This window comes from Ursus americanus, chromosome 7 (genome assembly GCF_024610735.1).
Source record: "Ursus americanus isolate L20-20 chromosome 7, mUrsAme1.1.p, whole genome shotgun sequence".
NCBI lineage: Eukaryota > Metazoa > Chordata > Mammalia > Carnivora > Ursidae > Ursus > Ursus americanus.
Genome location: NC_142133.1, coordinates 67,445,200 through 67,457,503, shown reverse-complemented (window position 1 = coordinate 67,457,503; position 12,304 = coordinate 67,445,200). Strand labels below are relative to the sequence as shown.

The following is a 12,304-nucleotide window of genomic DNA, read 5'->3' as shown; positions in this document are numbered from 1 at the left end:
ATTTTCATGGGTCATGTATTTAGTGGCGTTACTTAGGCAAGAATCCAGGTATTTGGCTTCTAGGCTTCCTTATGAGAGGTTTTGTTTTGTTTTAGTATTTGAAAGTTATTACGAAGATTTTAAATTTTAAGAATTTTAGTTAAGCTTTTAAGTAATGTGTAAGCGAGGAGGAAAGGAGTATTTTTATTTTTTGGCCAAAAATTTGTCAAATATTGCAATAAAGTATTAATCAGGAATTACTTAAGGCTGCTCTCTCAAAAACTACAAAAGTGCCTGGAGAGAAATGTCTGCTTTTCTTGTACGGCCCTTATTCAGAGTCAGCAAATATTTGTTGAGTGCTGTCTCCAAGACACACTGTACTCAGGTACTGTGGTTGTTCTCCGTGTTACATTTTATAAACGAGGAAACAAGGCTCAGGGTGGTTAAGTGGTTGGTGTAAGATTGCACAGCTTCTAGGTATTAGGGATGGCATTTGAGTCCAGGGTCTTCTGAGCTGAAATCACAGGCATCCCTTTTATTTTATTTAATTTTATTAAAAAATATTTATTTATTTACAGCGCATGCAGGGGTTGGGGGGGAAGAGGGGCAGAGGGAGAGAGACTCTGAAGCCGACTTGGAGGGGCTTGATCTCACCATCCCAAGACCACGACCTGAGCTGAAATCAAGAGTCTGAGGCTTAACCAACTGTGCCAGTCAAGTGTCCCTTCACAGGCATACCTTTAAATTGGCTTCTCTCCATGCGTGTTTGCCACAGTTGGCCACATTGTAGCCCTCCTTTCCTTTTTGGGCTTTCTCTGTTCCTTACCTCTGCAGTGGAGACTCCTGCAATCTCCTTGCTTTCTGATGACTCGGGAGCCCATATATACCAGTTAGTTAATGATAGTGTCACTTTAAGATTTTCCGTGCTGTTTCTGATCTCACCTTTGTACTTTAGTAATGTTGATTCTTTGGTGCTTCTGTCTAGGTAAGCTTATCTTTGAATGGTTGGTTTTGGATTCTTAGCAATAAAATTGTGCCTCTCAGGTTTCGTTAGCATTTAAATAGCTAAAGCTCAGGTGTTTTTTTTTTTTCCCTCCCCACCTGGAATAAATTGCTTGGTCATTCTCTGTGTTTCCACTTGTACTGGTTTTTTTTTTTTTTTTTTTTTAATGTGGGCTCAGCGCTGGGCATGGAGCCCAGTGTGGGGCTTGAACTCACGACATGGAGATCAAGATCTGAGCTGAGATCAAGAGTTGGACACTTAACTGAGAGCGCCACCCAGGAGCCCCTCCACTTGTACTTTGAATGGTTGATCTCATTCTGATAGCTTTAATATATTACATCTTAAATTTTTAGTTTGTCTCTATGGTTAAAATATTTACATGCTTTTATCAACCATAGATTTGATTGTTTAATGGAAGATATTCTATGTGAGTGTATGTAAAGATATTACACTATATTTGACCAGATAGTTGAAGGATGAAATGTCCTTGCTTTTTGAAAGCACCTGTCTGTGTCATACTGGCTTGACTTTGGTGAGTTTGTTTGGAGGAAATTGGGGGGGAAAGTTGCTTGTTGTGCAGAGTCTCATACCTCCCTCTCCATTCCAGGTGGTACAGGAAGTCTGTAATTGAATTTCTAAGTAGCCACTCAATCATTCATTCAAGACAATATTATATAAGTACCTACTTTGTTGAAGGTGCTGTGTTGTTAAAAGATAGGGAAGTTAAAAGATAAGATACAGATCCTGTTCTTCAGGAGATTATGACCTAAGAGAGGTGATAAGACGAACACACAAATGCCTGTAATACTGATTGGATGTGATGAGTGCTATGAGAGAGGTATGAAATAATACTTTGAGGATTCAAGAGAGGGAGCAATTATTCTCATTTGAGAGTGATCAGAGTAGGTTTCATGCAGGGCTTGGGGTGGACCAGAACATTGAAGGCAGGCAATGATTTGTATATGAGTGGGGGTGAGGAGAGCAGTATATTAAGGAAGATTAAGTAGCAAAGATGAAAGGACAGAAAAGCTTGGGATTATTTAGGAGTAACGAAAGGGGAAAGTGCAAGGAGGAGGGTGGCACCAGCTGAAGTAGGAGGAGGGAACCAGATGCTGTAGGTGCAGTAGCAAGACATTGCAGGATTTTAATGGAGGGAGGTGGTGGGGAACAGTGAAGTATGCAGATCTGGATGAGATCTATGAGAAATGTCAGTTTTCCAAATTTACATAGATTTTTTTTGGCAGGTTTTACACCCCAAATTTTATATTTTCATAGTTTTTGAAATGATTCCATGTGTAAGGCTTACCACACTAGGAACTTATTCACTCATTTTTATGTATATTTGAGAACAGATTATGTGTTTTTTTTTTTTTTGATAGAACTTAGTACAAAATCTTTTTCACTGGCTTATACTTTTTGTTTTTTTTAAAGCAGTAGCTGTTTTTTTTTAAACAGTGTCTTATCATTTGGCATTTATGCAGTGGACTTGTTTTTTAAGTATAAAAATGTCATCTCCTTGTATAAATATAAGTGTATTTCTCTGTATAAGTGAGGTTGGTCATGTAAGTTGAAAGTCCCTGGCTCTCAATATAGTTCATGATTTATTTTACTGATTTATTTATGCCCTGCCATGTTCCAAAAAGGATTTAAGGCAGGATATGTCATGAAGAGTCTTGGACCTTGTTCTAGCCCTGTCTATTATTTGACTGAACTGCTAGCCAACATTACACTGAGGGAACAGTGTTGAAGACAACTGGTGTCACAGAATGTGCTGCAGTTGTGTCTTTTGCCAAACTGGTAGTAATTCAGAGATGGAGACAATATAATTAGAGTACCTTTAAAGATAACTCCTTTAAACTTTGCTAGCATGCGAGGGAAATTGGTTGGAGGGTACCGATAGAGCGCTTTGACCCTTGAGAACCCAGGCACAGCTAGAACCATGGTGTCTACAGTATAGTTTACCTAAAATTGTCTGGGAAATGGGAGAAATAGTAGAGGTCTGTAAGGAAGTTTTTTTTCAGTCTGTTGTGATGTTTTACAGTTTATAGGGTCCTGGGTAACTGGATTTTCAAATTTGTTGGATGGTAGACTCTCAGCATACTTTGTATTGCAGGAGAGAGTCACTGTGCAGATCTTCTGTATAATATTTCATAGAGGTTAACTGGTCATCTTAAGGCAAAGGTCTTAAGAATTGTCTAACTTAAAGGTGACTTACTCATTTTTCTTTCACAAAAACAGATGTTCCAAATTTGCTGACATTTTCTGTGACAAGTGGCTGTGAGTAATATGCTGCCTAGCAGATATTTATGAAAAATAAACACACTTACTTTATCTGCCCCTTTGGGATGATGGTAAGTTCTTAACAGTGACTCAAAAAGTAACTACCTTTCAGAACAAAATAAAATTCAATGTTATAGACGAGGTTATTAGAAATGAACATTTGGAACTATTTCCATCATTATTGGGTTTAATTGCTGAAAATGTGTGTAACTTTAAGAATGTTTTTATACATACATTTGAACTTGGAAACGAAATTTTCTAACCTGTATAAAAGCCTTGTAAAATTAGGTGTTTTAGTGATTTTGAGCCTATCTGCTGAAAGTATAAAAAAGCAATACCTTTTGATATATTAGGAAGAACAACTGGTTGTCATCAGGAAATATGGAAATGCACTAGCTGAACTTTAGCAAAAACCTTTGCATAAATGGTCAGTGGGATTGAAAATTGAATATCATATCGTGTTTTATACAGTGCAGCAAGTGATGCCATTCTTTCATTTGGTTTTACCCATCTTTGTGAAATATATATTTTTTGGCTATGATAACCATTAAAACCAAATAAAATAGTTATTTATTATAAAAATGAACTGAAATGTAGAACCAGACCTCAAGTTGCCATATTACAAAATATGAAAGCAGAATTTAAAAATAACACCGTGTTCAATCACATTACTCTCACCAAAAATAGTGGTATTAATAATAGTGTTTAGTAGGAATAGCACAAAACTGTGTCATCAATAAGTAAAATAAATGCTTTAGAATTGTTTATTTTATTATAAGAAGTGTCATTCTGTTAAATTTCTATTTTTGTGTGTGCTTTACAAGGTACATAATTTATTGGTCTGGTGTGCACTGTATATAAATTATACATACATACATATATGGCTCCCTATTCAAAAACTTTTGAACTGTGGGGTATATAATAAGAAATGGTTATCAGTATTTTCTAGCAAGGGTTCTAATTCAAAGACTTCAGAGTCTCTAGATAGGTTTGAGAGGGTCTGTGAATATTCTGAAATTATATGCAAAATTTTATGAGTGTGTGCATTTCTCTGGGGAGAGGGTCTATAGCTTTTACCAAATTCCCAAAAGGGTTCAAAACCTCCCCAAAGGTTAAGAACCTCTGTTGTTAAGGATTGGGACCTCAATAATTCCATTCATCCACTCTTACCCTCTTGCCAAGTTTAATGGATATATCTGATGTCATTACTCAAGCCCGCAGTATGACTGGATTTGCAGTCTATTTTTCCATTTTGCAATAGATGTGATTACACTGCCTTTGGCCTTTACAGATGTTTGAGTTCTATTTGTTGCACAACTACCTGGTCTTCATCACTTGGCTGCTCTTATATTTCATTTCCCACCTCTGTCCCCCTAAACCCCAATAAAAAAAGAGTGGACCTTTTGTAGGAGTGTGGAGATGGGAATGCATATATGTATGACAGAGCCCTGTATCAGTTCAAGTGTAGGGAGACCATGCTGGGTAGGCTGGAATTCACAGTTGCTGTACTTTTAAACTCTTTCTTTCTAGCATTTGAATCTCAGCTTTCTAGAGTCCTTAGGGTCTGATTTGACATATGCTAGAAACACTTTCCAAGTTTGATCAGCTGCTTAGATCTGTTCCTTTTTCTCCTCACTGTTGCGTTCTGATTTAGGCCTAATTATTGCGATGGTGTCCAAGGTGGTCTCACTGTCCCCAGTGAGTTCCTTTTTAAGTCTATCTTAAATTTTGTTTTGGGGTGATCATCCTAATTTTTATTTTCATTGTGTTATTTGCTTAAAAACCTTCCAAGGGTCTTCATTACTGTCAAGATAAAATTGTTACTTAGCCTGGCATTTAAAGCTTTCCAGTGTCTGGCACCAGCCTGCATTTCTGGTCTCATTTCCCACTATTCTCCCCTAGTAAGCTGTTTGAAATAAATTGTCAGTTTACTGTCCCTTGAACATCCCTGTGGCTTCTCTGTTTCTACTGCTTTATGTAGTCTTTTCCCTGGAATGTTCTCTCTTACCCTACTCGGTGCCTCTTGAAATTGTACCTATCCTTTAAAGCTAAGCTGAGATTCCACCTTGGCTTGTGAATTGTTCAGAATATGAAATTTGAAAGTAACCTCTTCCTTCTACGAACTCTTTTAATATTTATTTTCCTTATTATCCATTTGACACTTTACCGCCTTGTACTATGTGGAATTTTTTGTTTTCATGTGTCCTGTCTCCCAAATTAGGGTATGAGAATGGCAAAAGGGAATTATACTTTATATTTTGTCCTCTGTAATGTTCACACACATAGATGGTAAAGCACTTGATAAATCAGACTGATTAAATCATAATGCTACTTATTAATGTACTTAGGGAAACAGACTTTTTTTTTTTTTTTTTTTTTTAACATGTGCCTGGATTACTTGTACGTACTACCTAGGGATTCTCTTTACTGGTTTCAGGGTATTTGGGAAATTGAATTGGAAATCAGATATTGCCTGGAGAGCATGTAGTCCTACAGCCTAAGAAGGTGGCTGTCATGGGCTATGATCAAAAGTCTAGGGAAGCCTGGTGAGTCTTTGTTCTTCAGTGTAGAGTTCTACCTGCCATGGGTAATAGAAAAACTCGTGTTCCTTTCTCTCTCTCCTTTGCCATGCTGGAGACACAAATTCCTAATGTCTTGGGGATTCCTATACTTCTGTTTTAATTTCTCAGCCCATTCTTCTCAATAAAAACTATATTTTTATTGAATACTTATTGTTTGGATGGTGCTGTGGGGAGCCAGGAAGTTACTTTATCTTCTGCCCTTATAATCTCCATAAGGGAATCTCATTTGCTTTAAATCATACATGAGTTAAAAAATCATAGAAAGGATGTCATATGGGTATATATAACTATCTAGTTACTTGCTAACTGAGATATGTGGAAACTCCTGTGGCACTTACTATTTTTAGCACTCGCTTGAAATTTATTTATCATGTATATTTATTTCTGTTTTTACATGTGTCCTGTTGCAGCAACCACATTGTAAATTATAGGGGGTAGAGCATTTATTGTACTAGTTCTATGTCAGTACCGTAGTGCTTTCATAGTTCTTTACCCGTAGTATATATACCTAGTGTGTTAATGATAATGCTAGGAGGCTGGCATAGGCTGGGTAGGCTTCTTGGAGGAAGTGGAATTTGAATTAGATTTGTAGGATCTGGAATATTAACTTTTAGCATAGTTTCCTGGAACAGGAAAAAAGGGTTCTGTAGTTAAAATAATAAAGTATGTTTGGTGCACTATCTGGAACATGGAACCTCTTTGGTTACTGTGCCTTTGGCCCTGAAGAGATCCTCATCACTTCCTCTTATGTAATCCATTGGTCAGTAGTAGTCACAGAGCAACTACTTAAAGGGCTAGGAAATGTGGGCAAGAAATACTTGGTGAGCAATAAATGTCTTACCATAGTAGAATTGGCTTTCTTTAGAGAGGTGATTGAATACCAGAATTGGTAGGCTTTTCTTGAGTCATTGAAGTAAAGAGGAATTGTTTTATGTGTCAGTCTAACTGGGATTTTTATTTTTATTTATAAAAAGAACTTGTTCAATTGTAGGCCTTAGGACAGTTAAAGGAGAAATTTTAATGATATCTCTACTTTAGGGGTAGGTAATATACATTGTTTTAGTTTAGATGGTTTGCTGCCATCTTTAGACTATCTATTTGAAACAGGTAGAAAGTGATTATTTGGTTTCAGTTAAGACTGATCCTGAGCTTTTCTACATATACTGTTTGGCTGATGACATTGTAGGGTGGGAAAAGTGAGAGAGGGCTTTCTGACACTATTGGAGACCTTTTGCTTGTCCGAGGATTTCATAATATTTCTCCTTAGAGTCCCTGGAGGTCTTTTCCCTCCCTCTTATCAACATAATGTAATTAAGTAATTAAAATCTGTTTTCTCTGTTTTTGGTTTATATTTTAATGCTTGGTTCAATAAGGACTATTGGGTGGTGGTTAAAAATGTTGGCCAAGTATGCAGGACTAGGAAGCCCAGTTTCTTATTTATACGTGAGGCTTATTTTCCTCCTAGTTTTCTTAAAGTCATCAACCCTGAACTTTTTATACCTTCGGCTTTCTTTATGACTGCATTCCAGTAGCATTCTCTTTTAAATGAAAAAATAAACCATATATGTAAATCATGACTATATTCTAATAACAAATTCAAAGAAATGGAAGTATATAGAGTTAACAGGTGAAAGTCTCTATAGTGAATTATGTGGCAGCTGTTAATTTAGCACCCCTCCCCCCCATTTCAGGTCACAGTATCTTTCCTGGTGGCCAAGGGATGGGCACGTGACGTAGGCTGGAGATATGTATGTATGTATGTATGTATGTATTTATTTATATTTACTTTATTTTTTAAAAATAGGGTCCACACTCAACATGAGGCTTGAACTCACAACCCTCAGATCAAGAGTCACATGCTCTATTGACTGAGCCATCCAGGTGCCCCGTCATAGTTTCTTTGGACACAGTGATTGCTGCAAAATAGCTATATGACAAATACAGGTTCAGAGCCTTTCCCTGAGATTGAAAAACAGATGTTGGACAAAGGACAGGCTCATTCCATTGGAGTTGCTAAACTGAGATAGAGTGTGCCTGGCCACATGAAGGAAGCCTGTCTGTTATAGGAAAGAATGAGGCCAACATACAGGGTGAAGTGGAGCTGACTGAGACAGACTGTCTCTCTCACGCTCAGAAATGTACAATCACACACATTCTGACATGCTTGCATGCGTGAGCGTGGGGAGTCATTAGAGCCTCTGGATCCACTTGAACCTTAAATTAGATCCATCCTATATTTTCCAGTTAAATGAGCTAATCAGTTGCCTAACTTGCTTGTGCTAGTTTGAATCAGGTTTTTGTCTCTTGGAGCTGAAAGTTCTGACTAATTCAGACCCCTTTTGGCATCTATCCCTCCTTTCTTCCCTATCCTTCCCACCCCACCATAGGATCATATTTCTTGAATTGTTATAGACTTTCTAAACTTAATGTCATGGGAATTGTTTTGTGTCAGAATATGAAGGAGCCATTTTATGTTTGCATAAAATGCTGCATAGCATTACATTAGGTGTATATTCTGTAATTTAGCTGTCTTTTTCTCCTTTTTGATGGACATTTAGATACAGAGTTTTTTGCTGTTGTAAGCTATGTTTTGGTAGACATCCTAGTTTGTACTTTTATGCATGTATGAGAACATACTTATGGAATTAATGGTTATGCACATTTAAGAAGTTCATGTCCTTTCAAAATGTTACCCCAAAAACTCTATCAGTTTACTCTTCTACCAACAGTATGTGATAGTTGCTGCTTTCCCCCACCTTTATCAACTCTGGATATTATCAGTCCTTTGTATTTGGGCCCTATTTGATGGGTGAAAATGGTATAACAGCATTGTTGTGATTTGCAGTTCCTTGACTATTGATAAAGTTGTTCATCTTATCAGATGTTTACTGTATGTTGGATTTTTTCCCCCTAAGGTTCTTTTATTCATACTGTTCACTTTCCTTTTGGGATGTTTGTCTTTTTTTTTTTTTTTATTGCTTCCTAGTTATAACGTGCTTATGATGTAGTTGTATTTACATTAACTAGGAATGGCCTTGGTAGGCAGCTGACCCTGCTACCTAGTTATTTCAGAAAGAAAAATTTGAGATATCTATTACTCCAAAACTCACATCATATGTATATTTTACAGATATCCCTGGACATTTAACTGGTTTATATCTAATAACTTTATATAACTGCCCAATTCATTTAGTTAGCTCAAGGATACATACCTTAATTGGATGGATGTTCCATGAGTGCTTAATTGAGGTTAATTTTAAGGTTGAGATGAATGTTGGGAGACATTGTTATGAGAATTTTCTAGTTCAGAATCACTGAGTACACTGAATGGTATAGAGCTTTCTGACTCAACTGACTGGTTTGTCCATTGGTGCAGAATCAGAACCACTTTCAGAGGAAAATTTTGGCCCTATAAGAAAATATTTTCTTAGCAGCCAACTCACCTCTCCATGGACGTAAGCTAGGTAACTTTAGCGGTTAGGCTCCTTAATTTTCATAAAAGGATATTAACGTGACTCTGTACTTGAGTATGAAAGTATTTAGTCCCCCTGTAATTGGCAGTATAGAATAACTTTGCTCTAGCGAGTATGTATCCACTTACTCTCCTGCCCAATTCTTATCAAAAACCTACCAGTCAGAAACAGCACTGTCTCAGAATTGCTTAAACACATTCGATCCACTGCTCTAGAAACAGTTTTTATTTGGATCAAGCCAGAATATCAGAAAGCTAAGTATATAGATTGCGTTGTTTTAGACTGGGTTAGAATTACTTTACAGAATTGTTATTTGGTATAATGCAATCAACCTTTATTAAGGGTGATTAAAATGAACAGCTTTATAAAATTTAGTACTCCTCTTATTATACTCTTGTTATAGAATTCTTGTGAGCCTGCTGTCTCCTTTATCTTAGTGCCCTTATTGATGTTGTAACTCTGCTACTACTATTGCTGTTAGCAGCTATCTGAAAGACTAAGACTGAACACAAAATGAGCTAATAGCTGATGTGAATACTCTTGCCCAAAAGGAGACACCATTCTGGTTGAGGGGTTATGTAATGGTTTGGAGTGTGGACTCTGGAGCCAGACTCCCTGGGCTGGAAGCCTGGCTCTGCTGCTTCCTAGTTGTGTGCTGCTTAACCTCTTGGTGCCTTAGTTTTCTCATCTGGGAAGTAGGGTAATAATTGCACCTACCTGTACAAGGTTGTTGTGAGAATTCTGTGAGTTTATGAGGGTTAGGGGTAGGGAGCTGGGGAATTGGATGAAGGTGGCCCAAGGTACAAACTTCTGTTACACTAGAGGTGTAATGTACAACATGATGGCTATAGTTAACACTGCTATACGATATATTTGAAAATAAAAGAATAGAGCCTAAGAGTTCTCATCACAAATTAAAGGAAAACATTTTTTTTCTTTTTTCTGTATCTATGCGACATGATGGATGTTAACTGAACTTACTGTGGTCATCACTTCATAGTATATATAAGTTAAATCATTATGTTGTATACCTTAAGCTTATACAGTGCTGTATGTCAGTTATATCTCAATAAAACCGGGGAAAAAACAGACCTAAAATAAATTTACAAAAAAAAAAAGAATAATTCTGTGAGTTTAAACATGTAAAATGCTTGGAACATGCCCAGCCCAGCACACATGCAATGAAAAAGAGCTGCTGCTGTACCCCCGCCCCCATTTTTTTTTTATTATGGTAAGATACACATAACATAAAATTTACTGTCTTCACCATTTTTAAGTATATAGTACAAGCTGCTATCATCACCATTATTGTTGTTTGGACCCATGTAGTAACTTTTTCCCCGGGTCTTGGTACCAGGAGAAACTGCCTTTTCCCTGACCAGCTGGTCTGCTTGTATTACATAGTCATGACTCGTGTAGCGCATGGTATTTTTCTCCGTGAAAGGGAACTCAGTCAAATGGGCAGTCCTTCCCTTGCAACTTTATAGGACCTTGTGGCATATAGTTTGTGTGGCAAACTTATGCCTCACTTCATCTTACTTTCCTCCCTCATTTTCTCCTTGCCCCAATCTCATCACTTCCTTCTTTTTAATTCTAACGCTCTAGTGAGCTGTCTCACATCTTTTTTAGAATACCATGGATATAAACAAGTAATCTACATTACAGCAGGTGCCCATGTTGAAATTTCAGATTAATTTTCATTCAGTTTACCTTAACTGACTGCTTCTTGATGACAAGGAGGTGCTGTAATTTTCATTAAGATATCTCAAATCTCATCATAGGATGGGTTACTTCTGGGAAGGTTCCTGTTGACAGCTAATCCTGTTGATGCTGTGGGTTTTCTTTTAAGCTTCAGTTACAAAAGTGTTCCTTCCTGACTTTTCTTGTTTGTTTTTTCCCTTGACCTTTGATCCAGCCATCTCTTGTAGATTGGGGGAAGGGTTAGGGGAGGATCCTTTAAAAAACCTGTAAACTTGTAGTCTTTAAAAAATACTCCTCAGATTAAGACTTTTATCATAGATGTAGCACAGAAAGAGTAAAAGCTGTATGTATTGTTACTGCCTTTCTTTTAAAAACCAGAATGTTGATTTACTGATTTGCAAGGGGTAAAAAAGAAATGCCCCAAAGCCTTAAATACTCCTGAATATTTCTGGTTATGTCTCTAGTATATTCTCTCGCCCTAGCAGATAATACATGGGACTGATGCTATGCCTTTTTTGGGGGGAGAATCAAAAAAGTTTTTTTGATATCAGGATTGACTGAAATGTCTTTTAAGTCATTTTTAAGTTTGTAGATTCCTTTTTTTTCCCCCTTGAATTTATATGTTGAAGAACATGGGTGGTTTGTCCTATAGAATTTGTTACAATCTGGATTTCTCTTTAGTTTAACGTATTTCTCTACCCTCTGTGTATCCTATAAATTGGTAGTTTGACATAGAAGCTTGATTAAGACTTAGTTTTGTGTGTGGGAGTCTAGACAACTTTATAGATAGTATTATGAGACACATATAATGTTTGGTTGCCTTTTGGTGACGTTAGCAGCTGTTGGTATTGGTATTGATTTTTGATTCTTAAAATCCTAACATGCTCACCTTGGTGTCTAGATGAGAACAGGGAGGTATTGCCTGCAAATGGAAGAGTCTATGCTATACAGTAGGACTCCTGGTGACCATTTGAGAATGAAACTGTTTGGTGTGGAATCAAAGAAGACCTAAGTTTCAGGCTTGGCTCCTGTGTTTAGGAGCTGTTTGATCTTGTCTAATTAACAGCAATAGTAGTAGCAGCTACCATTCCTTTAGTGTTTATTTTACACCAGGTTCTGTACTAAGCACTTTCTTTACGTTGTGCAGTCTAATCCTCATAACTATGCTGTGAGGCAGGCGTTATCATCTTTATTTTGCAGTTCACATTGCTGAGTAGTGAAGCAGGGATTCAAGCCCTGCTTCACTCCAATCTTGTGCTCTTAATAGCTCTGTTCTTCCATGTCTG

The 12,304-nt window shown here is 37.2% G+C and overlaps 1 protein-coding gene across 7 annotated transcripts in view; it reads left to right on the top strand.

Annotated features, from left to right (window-relative positions):
* NCOA1 (nuclear receptor coactivator 1) overlaps positions 1–12,304 on the top strand; it is a 239,325-nt gene that overhangs the window by 5,046 nt on the left and 221,975 nt on the right. Inside the window, exon 1 of one of the 7 annotated variants that reach the window (XM_087863809.1) lies at positions 2,422–3,333. The exons of the other annotated variants lie outside the window; for them this stretch is intronic. The gene's annotated coding sequence lies outside the window, so the exon portion shown is untranslated. Of the gene's footprint in view, positions 1–2,421; positions 3,334–12,304 lie in introns of those variants that run through there. 7 annotated transcript variants of the gene reach the window in all.